The sequence below is a fragment of the Zootoca vivipara genome, chromosome 7 (assembly GCF_965207765.1).
Source record: "Zootoca vivipara chromosome 7, rZooViv2.hap1.1, whole genome shotgun sequence".
NCBI classification, from domain to species: domain Eukaryota; kingdom Metazoa; phylum Chordata; class Lepidosauria; order Squamata; family Lacertidae; genus Zootoca; species Zootoca vivipara.
Genome location: NC_142590.1, coordinates 12,156,032 through 12,168,151, shown reverse-complemented (window position 1 = coordinate 12,168,151; position 12,120 = coordinate 12,156,032). Strand labels below are relative to the sequence as shown.

Genomic DNA, 12,120 nt, shown 5'->3' with positions numbered 1-12,120 from the left:
AGAAGCCTCGGGGAAGCCGGTGTCAGGCTGGAAAAGCATCAGACTGGAGGTTTCTAAAGCGGTGGCTTCCTTAGCAATGCAAAAGAGCAATCCGGTAGCACCGCTTGGGTCAGTTCAACGCTAATATGAGAACAGGTGAAAAATGGGCAGGACAGAGAGATGCGTACCGGTAGTATAGGCGAGGCAACTCTACACTAAGTATTCTTCCCCACATCCCTTAATATTCAAGCTAAAATAGGTAAGGATGATTGGGGAGGGTGTCTTTTGTTTTGTTTGCGGGGTGTCCCAGTGACTCAAGCACCGTCTTGTTCTTATGGCGAAGAGCAAGTAGATTAATAGGCGATCCCTTTTCTCTTAGCATTAGAAAATTAGATCATTTATCAGGATTACTTTTCTCATTGCCTTGCTGGGGTAAGCTGCTCGCACCTTCACTTTTCCACCCAATGACTCCACCTCAAGTGTTTCTGGAACTATTCTGGAGTCAGCCCCACTGAAATCTCTGGGATTTTCACTTCCGAGTCAACATGCGTGCAATGGGGGTGCAAGAAATCAAAGGAGGGATGCCCCCCTCCCTTCTTCGACATTAGAAAGCCAGGCGGGGTTGAGAGAGGGAGATTAGCACGGAGACTCCTAGCTGCGAAAGAGAAAGCGAGCGATCCCTCCGGTCAGTTTCATGCATGTTGCTCAAGTTCGCGCGTAGCAAAAATGCACGCGCGCACGCATGCTGGATTTCTGAGCCGAGACATCACGTGCGTCGTGCGGAGAGACTGGCTGGAGGGAGAGAAGCTGATCTCCCCGCCCTCTGGTTTGCAAGATCACCAAACCAGAAGGAGGCGATACCAGCTTCTCCGTCCCACAGAGACAAACCCAGCGGCCCCAGGGACCAGGGTCATCCTCTAAACCCTCTTTTGGTTCGAGCCTGTGCCATTATAACACCCCCACGGCGAGTCTTGCAAACTGGGTTATATACGCGTTGACTCAGAGAACTACTGCCTCCCTTCCCCAGTCGTCTCTTTAGCATCCCTCCTCCAGCTCCTTGCAAAATTAAAACAAACCCGGAAAGATCGGGCAGCTGGCTGGTTTCCTCAATGCCTTTCCCGGTTGGTTTCACGGGAGTTTTGCCTCCCGGCCCCGGCGTGTTGCGATTGTTGGGACAAAATTATTGAGAGAAGTAGCCTTGCACGGTTAGTATATAATGTAACCGAAGGGAAGGGCAGAGATTTCCACTGAGTCTCTGGAAGGAGTTTCTTTAGCAACCTGGGAAGAAGGTGGCGGGCTGATGTGCCAAGCCCTTCAAAAGCGAGGGAGAGAGAGAGTCTTTTCTTCCTGCCCACCCGATCTCCCCCCTCCTCCTCCCGAATCCTATTAGATCCTCCCCTCCAGCTCCCTAAATCAGCTCCGCCGCTATATCTATCAGGTTGAGACCAGCCTCTGCTGTAGTTCTCTCTGCGCCTCGCTTCTTCTCCAGCACCACCTGGCTCACTCGGTCTTGGGTTGCTGTGGTTTTTACGCACAGAGCCAGCCTCTCGTCGTCTCCGTTTCTTTGGATGAATATAATCTCGTCCACCTATTTTTTTGCCTTAAAGGATCAGCTTTAAAATCTCCGCTTCTCTGACTCTGAGCGCCCGCCCGCCCGCCCGCCTGCCTCCCCGCAACTCTTCCTTTGCATTTGTCCGGTCTCCCTTTATTTTATTTTTTTAATTTTCGCATCCATTCATTGTTTCCTGGGCTCTGTGGCAGGCACACACGCGTGCGTCCGGCACACCGCTTGCCCGGTGGTTCGTTGTTACTTGGGTCTCCCTCTCTCTCAGCGCCGCTAAGGAAGCTCTGGCGGACACCCCCACGTCACGCCGCCCATCGCTGTCCCTCACCACTGTTCTGAAGTGCATCCAAACCTCTGGAACTACAATGGGATGCGCGCTCGACTCGTGGAACCGCTTGCTGCCCAGACACCTCGCCTCCTGAAATTCCACCCGGTGAGTGCCTCGCCTTTTACGCACGTTAGATTTAAGGAAGCCTCCATCAGTTCCTCCCCACAATGTTTAGCGATCGCCAGTTTGATGAGCTATTGTCTCTGTGACTTTTTAAATTTTATTTTATTATTGGAGGGGGGGAGGGGAAGCTTAAATAAATCTATCGCTCTGCTGCTTTCCTATCCATTTAACTCCCGTTGATGCTATGGATATTCCATTCCTCCATTAACCCCTTCCTTCACGCAGACGCAGCAGAGAGAAAATGACGAGTTAGGGGGTGCACTGTGTATTGGGGGGTGCATTTCTTGGCGAGGCAAATTGCATCCCACATGTTACATTTCTGGAAGAAAATTATGTTGGGAGGCTGAAACAGATGGGGAGGGGGTGCTCTCTTGCCTTTCTCTCGCAGATGACAGGCGCACACACCAGATCCTTGTTTGTAAGCTCCGGGTTTTGATCGCGCCTTGGCTCGCTCACTTGAGACACATGGGACTCTCGCGTCTCCCCCAAAGGCACACCTAGCTCTGTGTGTCATTCGCACTATTGGTTTCGTGGCGTGCCAAACATCTGGGTTTCTAGGGGCTAACTTGTCAGGGGCTTGCGGTGGAAGATCGGGGGGGGGGGCTGGCATCGTCGCCCTTGGTGGGCATCCTATTCGGAGGGTTGGTGAGAGAGAAGAAGAAGATCTCACCCATAGCTCACATCTTTCGCGTTGGGGTGTCTCTCTGGCGCCATTTGGTCTTTGTGGGAGACTCTGCCCTCTACCAGATTTTCTGGGAGGGGTCTTAAAGAAGTATTTGGGGGAGAAGAAGGGCTGGGATCAACCAGTCCCTCAGTCCAAGAAAGGGGGAAGATTCCCCACCAGATTCGACTGGGAGGTGGGCTTGCTTAAGGGACCTTTCAAGGTGGTGCTTTTGGAATTGTGAAATCAAGAGTCGCATTTGGGTTGCGAATCCGCCCCCGCCCGCCCCCGGCCCCCCAACAGCTTCGCGATAGGGAACCAAACCGTTGTTGCATTTCACCCTCGGCATGCAAGGCAGATGCTATTTCACTGAGCTAGGGCTCCAAAACGCGGAGGAAGTCTGATTGTCTGGTCGGGGATCTCTCTTCCGGAGCTCACATCTTCTTGCAGATCTCTCTCTCTCTCGCTTACCTCTTCTGCGTTATTATTATTTGTGTAGAGTTTTTTTGTGAAAAATAAACTGCGCGAGGAACTGCAGGGACCGGAAAGAGAGATGAGCGTAACTTTTACTGTTGTCTGACTGTCTGTCTGTCTCTCTCTCTCTCGCACACACACACACACACACTTCATTGCATTAATATGCGATGGGCTATATACAATATATGCATACCAGTGTCGGGTAAATTTCGGGGCTATGGCAGCCGACACAGGCCAAGGATGCTTTACACACCTTGCCTGGCAGCAGACTTGGGTTAGCCATTTGGGGTCCATCCAGCAGGGAGCAGTTGCAGACAACTCTCACTCCCCGAAAAGCGTGTTTGTCAGATGTCTGTCTGCAAACACGTGTTGGTTGCATTCCCATTTTGGAATTAAGTCCAATCTGCCAGGTGGGCCCTTAGGCAAGCTTTCGGCCCCTCATCTACCTAATGCTGACCCATCTTACGGGGTTCTTGCTGTTGCTGTTTTTGTGAATAATTGCCAGGGGTCCTTTACCTTTACCTTTTTTAATACCGTATATAAAAAAGCATGAAGACTCTCGAAAGCAGCCTGTAAATGCATTATAATTCCTGCCAGTTCTGTACTCGCAAGCGACCATTAGGGAGAGCGAAGGGGGCAAATGTCCCTCCCAGTGAGTGGCAGATATGAGCGTATGTGTCCCCCCCCCTCCCCGTTCTGCGGCAGGCTGTGGTGGTCGTTAAAATGCAGTCTCACGATTACTACAGGTGGACGCGCTTGCTCCTTAGTCTAACCCTCAGAACTACTTATTGTCATCGGCATACCTAACGCTTGGAGTAGCTGTTCTCCAGCAGAGACTTGTGTGGAACCTTTGGACCTTCCAGATGTTGCTAGACTCCAGATCCCGTCACCTCTGGCCATTAGCCACACTCGCTTGATGGGTGGCGTGGTGTGGGGAGGTTGAGTTTAAATCCTCATGGCCGCAGGTTAGCCTCACCAGTGCCCTGGAATTTAGGGGTTCCTCGTCGGAATTCCAGAACCACCTTTGATGATCAGATCCTTGGGATAAAAGGAAAGCCATTGCCCTCATCATGCCCTCCTTCTTATCAGTCTCCTACGACACTTCTCTGACCCACGTCTGGGGACATAATATTGGACCAGACAGACCAAAGCTAATCTTCTTTAGGACAGCGATGCGCGTGGATGAATTATTCCCACTTTAATCCGTCTCTGGAGTGAAGGGACCTAAGGACACTTTAAAGGGGGGGGGGTTATAAAGCGTGGACGTCCCCCCCCCCCGGATCTCGAAGAGAAGATCCGGTTGGCAAGAGCTGCTCCGGTTTAATTAAACCGGAGTAAAGCCCCCCTCCCTTCCGCCCACCCCCTTCCGCGTGTCCTTCCCAGCTGTTCTGCCACCAGCTGGAGCGAAGGAAGACGAGTCACCTTGCTCAGGCGGGCGGTGCGTGGTTTTTCGCAGCAGAGTCTCCAGCCTCACCAAGAGAAGAAGATCCCCCTCTGTCTCTTTCTCTGCCTCCTTGCCAAAGCTGCCCTTCCCCTTCCACCCTCTTCCGACAGAACTTGTGCAATTAGACCGATCCCCAAGCAGAGCTAGTCGGTTGCACTTCCGAGGAGCTGCAGCCGAGCTCGCAGCAGCTGCAGCCGAGCTAGCTCAACTCATGGGGATCCGGAAACTTTGAGCATCATCAGATAGATGCGCTTCAGAGGACGCCAGACGCGGGCGAGCCAGCTATAGGTAAGGGATTCCGCGTTGTCTCTCTCTCTCCTAACAAGCTACCCGAAGGTGAACTGTACCACTGGGTTTGGAGTCATCGTGTGAAGGGGGGGGGGGGTACAATTTGGTGCAAGGAGGGTGAAGGAGAGAGAAGGTGGGTGCTGAGATGCTCCCGGTGTCAGTGAAAAGAACTTGGTGACAGTGGCGAGAGATGGCAACAGGGGGTCGAGTTTGGGTGTAAAACGGCGGGGGGGGGGGCAGCGGCGGTTGCCAGGCTGTGCAGGGGAGGGGAGGCGAGCAAACATCCTTCTGCGCATCGCTTGCAAATAAATCAATGCAATTAATGGTGTCTTAATGGGCATTTGCAGGCAGCGAGCGAGCAAGCGGCATGCTTCACAGGCGAAAATCTCCATCAGCCTTAATGTGTTGTTTCTTGTTCAATACTATTTACCGGGGGTGTGGAGGCACCGCTAGGAATGCCACACCAATCAGGAAAGATGTGGGGAGGGGGGGAAAGATAAAATCCTAAAGCTCATTCGGCAGCCTGTGACATTTTTGGCTTGTGTGATTTGATTTTTAAAGAGGTGGCACAGCTCAATAATAATGTGGGGTGGGAGGAATAATTCTCCCTTAAGGGGCATGATCTCCAGACAACAAAACAGATGTAGTCTCCCCCCTCTTTTTTTTAATGGACCAGGATTATGATGATCACCTCTGTTCCAGTCCAAGCTTTGATGACTCGTTGATGCAAGTTTTCAGTATGGGCTGGACAGAGAGACTAGGCAGGGTTTACACGGATCAGTATGCAAAGTACAAGAGGGTGCACATTTGTTGTGTGGCTTTCCCCCTGCTTGCGCTGCTAGCCTTCATTGAAATGCAGCTCAGAATATGGTGACTTTTCCCTTTCATTGCAAGGTATGGCAGCCATGGTTCTGTTCATTTCCCTAGTTTCAGGGAATTGCAGAGTGCACGAGGAACCTGACTACAGCCAAAATGAAAGGCCAGGGTGGATGGAGTGGGAATGTGAGAAGATTTGGGTGTGGGTGGTTTTGCGCATTGTGTCCCATGCCCACTTTAGAACAAAGTGAGATGAATCTATAGCACGTTGTCTATTGTTGGTCCTGTAATGCTTTGCCAGGCATCAAGGATATCTGCACCCAATCACCAGCCATATGGTAGGACACTGACCACTTCGCCATGTGGTTTCATGCACACTGGCATGCAATGAGGACTGTAGCTCAGGGGTAGAACCTCAGCTTTCCATGCAAAAGTTCCCAGGTTCCATCCATATAAGAGCTGGGCAACCCTGAAGTTGTCAGTCAGTGAAGAAAATCCTGAGTTGGGTGGACCATTGGTTTAATTCGGTGAAATGTTGCTTTGGTGGTCCTTTCTCAATTGTCACATACTATCCTCTGCATTCATGCTCTAGTAGAAGTTACACAGGAAAGGAATACACAGGCAGAGGAACAAGGAGCTCAGTAAATCCCTTCCCTGAAGTTACAACTCCATTAATTTGGCATCTGCCTCACCTGATTTCCCTTGGGGGCTGCACGCATGGTGCCATCGGCATATGAATGCATGAACTGTAAGCACTGAATCTGTGGTGATATGAAATCTCTTACATGTAATAACACTCTGCTGGCCTGTTCATGCCTAGGAAGACCCCAAATTGGAAAATATGCAGAGGTTGAACCAGCTCCCCAAAATGCTCCCCTGTTCTACCCCATGAAAGGAGATTCTGACTTAACATCAGGGAAAACTTTTTGACAGTAGGAGCTGTTTGACGGTGGAACGGTCTTCCTTGGGAGCTTGTGAATTCTCCTTCCTTGGATGGCCATCTCTTATGGATGCTTGGGCTGAGATTCCTGCATTGGAATTATGAGGCATAAGCATTAACCAGACTTCCTTCCTTCCTTCCTTCCTTCCTTCCTTCCTTCCTTCCTTCCTTCCTTCCTTCCTTCCTTCCCTCCCTCCCTCCCTCCCTCCCTCCCTCCCTTCCTTTCCCCCCAACATTTCAGCACAAATTGGAATAATAACACGGGACTGTTGAGAGAGCCAAAGTAACAGAATAACTGAAAGACCACAGCTTTGAAAATGTCAAAGAATAGGGTCAAGCATAGGGAGCACACAGGGTCCCCAAATGTTCTTTAAATAGACGCTGCAAGTCTCTCTTTCTGGTAGTGTGTGTGTGTGTGTGTGTGTGTGTGTGTGTGTGTGTGTGTGTAGTCTGGAACATTGTTATTCCCACCATGACAGGTATTAGGGAATTCTCACTGAGGCGTGTCTCACTTTTGCAGCCAGATGGTAGCAGACTCCAGAAATCTCAGATGGTTTGAGTCCACTGCTGACTCCAGCACTAACTAAGCTTCTGCTCCCATCAGGGGGACACTGAATGGGCTGTGCTGGTGTTTTGTCACTTTTCCTACTTGAGAGTCACACTGCCCAGCCAAGTTTTCTAATTTATGCAGAGGGCTTGCTTATCTTCATATACTTTCCTGCCAAGGTGCTTTCTGTGGCTAGGAGCCCTTTATGCAAGTTTGTTAAAGGAAGAGGTTTCCCGAAGGCTAATTTGGTAGGAGACATTTCTCATCTTGTGTTTGCTTCAGGGGCAAGAGGGATGGGAAACTGGGTGGAATATGGACAAAAAGGAGAAGGTAGAGTAGAAGGTGCGCCAGAAGAAGAGACACCGGCCATGGTTTTTGTAGGCTTGTTTTGCAACAGTCACAGACTGATGGGCTTTTAAACAGGTAAGAGGAGCAGCCTAGGCAATAGCCTTTTGCTGCCTTTCCTGTGCAAATGCCATTAAGTGTTAAATTGCATCCTTTGGTGAGTGACTCCATCACAGAACTATCTCAAGACATTTCTTTTTATTTTCAGTTGACTGCACCATAAAATGAAACTCCCTTCATCGGGTGACCATTTTGCAATATAATCAAATGGGCTCTTTCAATTATGAGGCTTATGCATTAAGCAGAACTTTCTTTCTCTCTCTCTCTTTCTCTACATATGAGAGAGACAAGATGAGCCTTTAGGAAGGGGTGTGTGTATATATATATACATAAAAGCAAAAAAAAAAAAAAAGGAGCAAAACAAAAGGAGCTAAAGACCCCAGGAAGTCAATATAGATACTGATACCATTTAGCACAGGGTGGAAACCCCACTGAACCTACTAAGACTTACCAGTATTTTTGAGTACATATGCATGTGTATGTTTTCCCAGACAAGAGCTCCACTGGAGGGTGTTTGGGATTTGCTCTGCTGTAGCTAGAATCACAAGCCAAGTCATGCTAGAGTTATTGAAGCAAAACCCATTGTGGCTTATTTGGGGCAGGGAGGGTTAAATATGGGGGACTTCAGAATTTTTATTTGTCTGTGTAAAGTTCATAAGAGGCAGACTTCGGGCGACATAATTTCAGATTTCATTGGGGGGAATCTAAATGGGGGGGTGGAGTTGGGAGGGTCCACTGCCTCACTTTTTGATACGTTAAATTCTTTTTACAACTAAAACTTGAAGGCCTTATCATTTTTATTTTGTTTCTGTAACAATTGCAGTATTTTCCGCAAAGAACAGACATCTTAATTTTTATAAAAGCAAAGAGAAAGTTGTCTTTTAGCATGCATACCTAATACTTAGCACCACTTGATTCAGTCACTCAGTAAGTAAAAATGATGCTCTCTGAGAATAATCAGATGTTGTCTGAACCCTGCCCTTTGTATATGGTGGGCTTTGCAAACTACACCCCTAAGCCTCTTTCAGAGGGTTCAGTCCATGTCTGACCCTCCCAAACTTTCTGAGAGCTGAAAGACACAATTCGAGAGCAGAATTCTCTTCATTATTGATGTGGAAACTGTAAGGAGAATTGGGGTTCCTCAACTAGAATCCCTGTTGGGTTGCCAGTCGTGGGTAGGAAGGAACTTCTTTGTGTTTTAACTTCTCAATCATTGCAGATGTCTTCTATTGTTCCCACCTGGAGTGCTGCTTCTTTTCCTACTTGGTGTGTGTATAGAAGAAGTGTGTGGGTGCAGAATGTTCCTTGGTTGTGTAGCATTTCACACGATGCTTCCGGCTGAGGCCATGCTTTGGGGCTAGCAAGGTTTTTCCCCCTTCCCTCCCCTTCAAACAGCAGCACATCAAGAAAAATTATTGCCTTAAACCCTCAGGGCACCAAAGGCTATTACAACGGGACATGACTTGGGTGAGGCAGGCTGGTATCTATTATCTCTTTGTTGCAGCTGGAGGGGTGGGAGCAGAGCCAGATTTAGGTTTGATGGGGCCCTAAACTACTGAAGGTAAAACTGTCAACAACAAACTGTCGCTGTTTTTTGTGTTGAATATATGCTATATGGTAATTTATAGACCTAATAGGTATCTAAAGCCATTCGCACAAGCAGAATGTAGGCACCCTATATATAGAAATGAGCAAACCAGTGATATTTTAGGGTGCAGGCTAGCAGGCAGGGCCCATTACTTACATCAGGCATGTCCAGCAGGTAGATTGTGATCTACTGGTAGATCGCGGGGGTGTCCCAGGTAGATTGTGGCATGGAGTTTAGTGATCACCTTTGGCCAACCCTCCCCTAAATAAAGCTCAACAATTCCTGGCAATGACAATGGGTAGATCTTTTTATATGGTGAGTAGATCGCTGTCTCTTGGAAGTTGGACATGCCTGACTTACATCATAGGAGCCTACACAATATAAAACATGGTTTCTGTATGTAGGTTTTATTTTGTTTTTATATTATATCTTGGAAATGTACATCCAGTTGTTTTTTCCTTTAATTTTTTTTTGGGGGCCCCAAGGGAGTGGGGCCCTAAGCTATAGCTTGTTTAGCTTATACATAAATCTGGCACTGGGTGGGGAATGGGGAGAAAGGCAAGCCTATTGTTCTCTCAGTCTAAGGTGGTAGCCTTAGAATGGGATTCTTCCCAGGTGATAGCTTCCTCTCTTAGTCAGCATGTTTTCCTTGCATCCCAGTAACTTCCTTTTGAGTAAACCCAAAAGATAGGAGAAGGGCCATTGCTTAGTGGTGGAGCAAATGCTTTCTGCATGCAAAAAGTTCCTGGTTCAATCTGGGAGAGACATCTGCCTGAAATTCTGGAAAGTTGCTACTGGTGAGTTTTGACAATACTGACTTGATATAATGCTGTGTCCTATCTTCTGCTTTATTCTATGCACCAAAGGCATCTTATGCTCTTTGAGTATTAAGGGCACTCATTTGCGGAATGTATTTTCCCCTGCTTATATTTGCAAGCAACCCTGGTGGCTTGGTTGTTGATTTTTGTGACTTGGTTTATGATGCACACCTAGTTGGGAATAATTCCCACTGAGCTCATTGAGACTTTCTTCTGAGTAAACATGGATGGGATATGGCTGCACATCACATGCAATGATCTGCTGTGTATACAACATTCTCAGCTGCTCACTGCTGATTATGTGGATGGAACTATGTCAAATGTGTTTGAGCAAGTCTGTTGAGTCCTGATATAGGCTCTGGACTTGATGACTTCTAGTAACCCACCCATCCCCCAGCCATTTAGTTCTGCAACCCCTCTGCAATAAGTGAACCTTTGGACAGCCAGAGAAAGCAGAGCAGTTCACAAGTTTGGAGAGAAGATGTCCTGTTATATTGCTTGGAAGAATCTCCTGTGATTTAATAGAATTTCTTGCACCCATTCTTCACAGTGTGACAAATGGGTGCTCTTCTAAAATAAGCCATAATGGACGGAACAATAAAACTGAAATAGGAATCTTGTGGGCAGAGTACACTCTGGTATGATTTCCAGAGAATAATCTGAGTTCAGGAAAGGTATCAGATGCACCGTGTCCAGCACATTCTTAATATGGGAGAAAAACGGCCCCTCGAGCATAATATGCCAGGAAAATGCCTCGCCTTGAGAATACAATATGTGTAAATTGCACCAATATACCGGTACATCCAGTGAAGGGACAGTTATCTTACGCTCAGTTGCTAGCTGAGTTGCATAGCTATTATAATTCCATAGACCAAGTAGGGAACCTGAGCAATTTTATCTGAGAATCTTAATGTAGCTTGGGAAAAAAGAGATTCTAATTTCCGGTAGTCTTTTATTACCACTCCAGCATACAGTATGCTTAGTAAAACAGTGTTCCATGCTCCGGGTGTTCACTGATGAAATGCCAGAGCTCCAAGTAAAGAAATCCAAAATCGGAGACACACAAACAAGCATATGAGGACAGTGAAGCTCTCTTGCTGCAGAAGGCAGAGTTGGTTCATCAAAAAAAGCAAACCTACACACATGTGAACCAAAAAGTTGCCAATTTCTGCCCTGCTCTCCTTTGAGCCCTGATGTGGACAAACATCCCTTCAAGTTAATTTTCATTAGGCTGACTTTCCCCACCACTGAATTCAGGGTAGACTTCATTATTTAGGAAGCTGTTTCCATTTGGATCAGTCTTCAAACAGATGATTATATTTCAGTTGATCAGACTAGAAGCTCATCCAGTAACATCCTTTTGAAGGAAGTGTGTGTGTGTAAAGGAAGCATTAGTTTTGTCAGGTCTAGATGGAAAATTGGGGGGGGGGGGAGACTAAGAATCCCTCTCTTTTATCTGTTCCGCATTTGTCTACCTCTTATTATTCTTATGACCCCCTTTACCACAATAGTGAAAGGACAGTGGTTTACAGCAAAATAAAATACAACAAAATATAACAACGCAATCAGTTAAAACCATTTCGCATAAAATACCTACATAACTAATATAAAAGGAGAATCATACTTAAAACTGACTTTACCAATTATTTCTGCCATCTCAAAATTCTTTGTCTTTTTTACTTTCCTCTTTTTGAAGTAGGGTAATGAAACCTCTGGGAAACTGGGTAAAAAATTTTGTGGCATGCACAGTTGCATGTTTCTTGTCTATCTGCAGGAGCAGCACATTATGGTTTATGTTATGTACTGAGCTGAATCCTAGAACAATAGGATTCAGAATCAGCGGGAGCTACCCAATCCAACTCCAGGTGGAAGTGAATCCGCAACCTGATTGGCCTGCTGGAGCAGCCAATCAGGCGGCTGGCAGAAGTGAATCTGCTACCTGATTGGCCTGTAGGAGCGGCCAATCAGGCTGCAGGCAGAAGTCAATCCACAATATAATTGGCCCACAGGTGTAGCCCTGAAGTAGCCAATCACGCAAGGCCCATTGTGTAAATAATGTATATAAGCAGATGGTTTTGGGAAAAGAGCCATTCGTCTTCTCTTCTTCTCCTTGATGAATATGAGCTGAATAAAGAGCATGAA

The 12,120-nt window shown here is 47.3% G+C and overlaps 1 protein-coding gene across 2 annotated transcripts in view; it reads left to right on the top strand.

Annotated features, from left to right (window-relative positions):
• The first annotated feature begins 1,216 nt into the window (after window positions 1-1,216).
• The window catches only part of BRINP3 (BMP/retinoic acid inducible neural specific 3), a 247,591-nt gene continuing 236,687 nt past the window's right edge, over window positions 1,217-12,120 (top strand). The window contains exon 1 of one of the 2 annotated variants that reach the window (XM_088673731.1): window positions 1,217-1,976. The gene's annotated coding sequence lies outside the window, so the exon portion shown is untranslated. Of the gene's footprint in view, window positions 1,977-4,528; window positions 4,865-12,120 lie in introns of those variants that run through there. The other variant, XM_035123029.3, reaches the window with a different exon arrangement.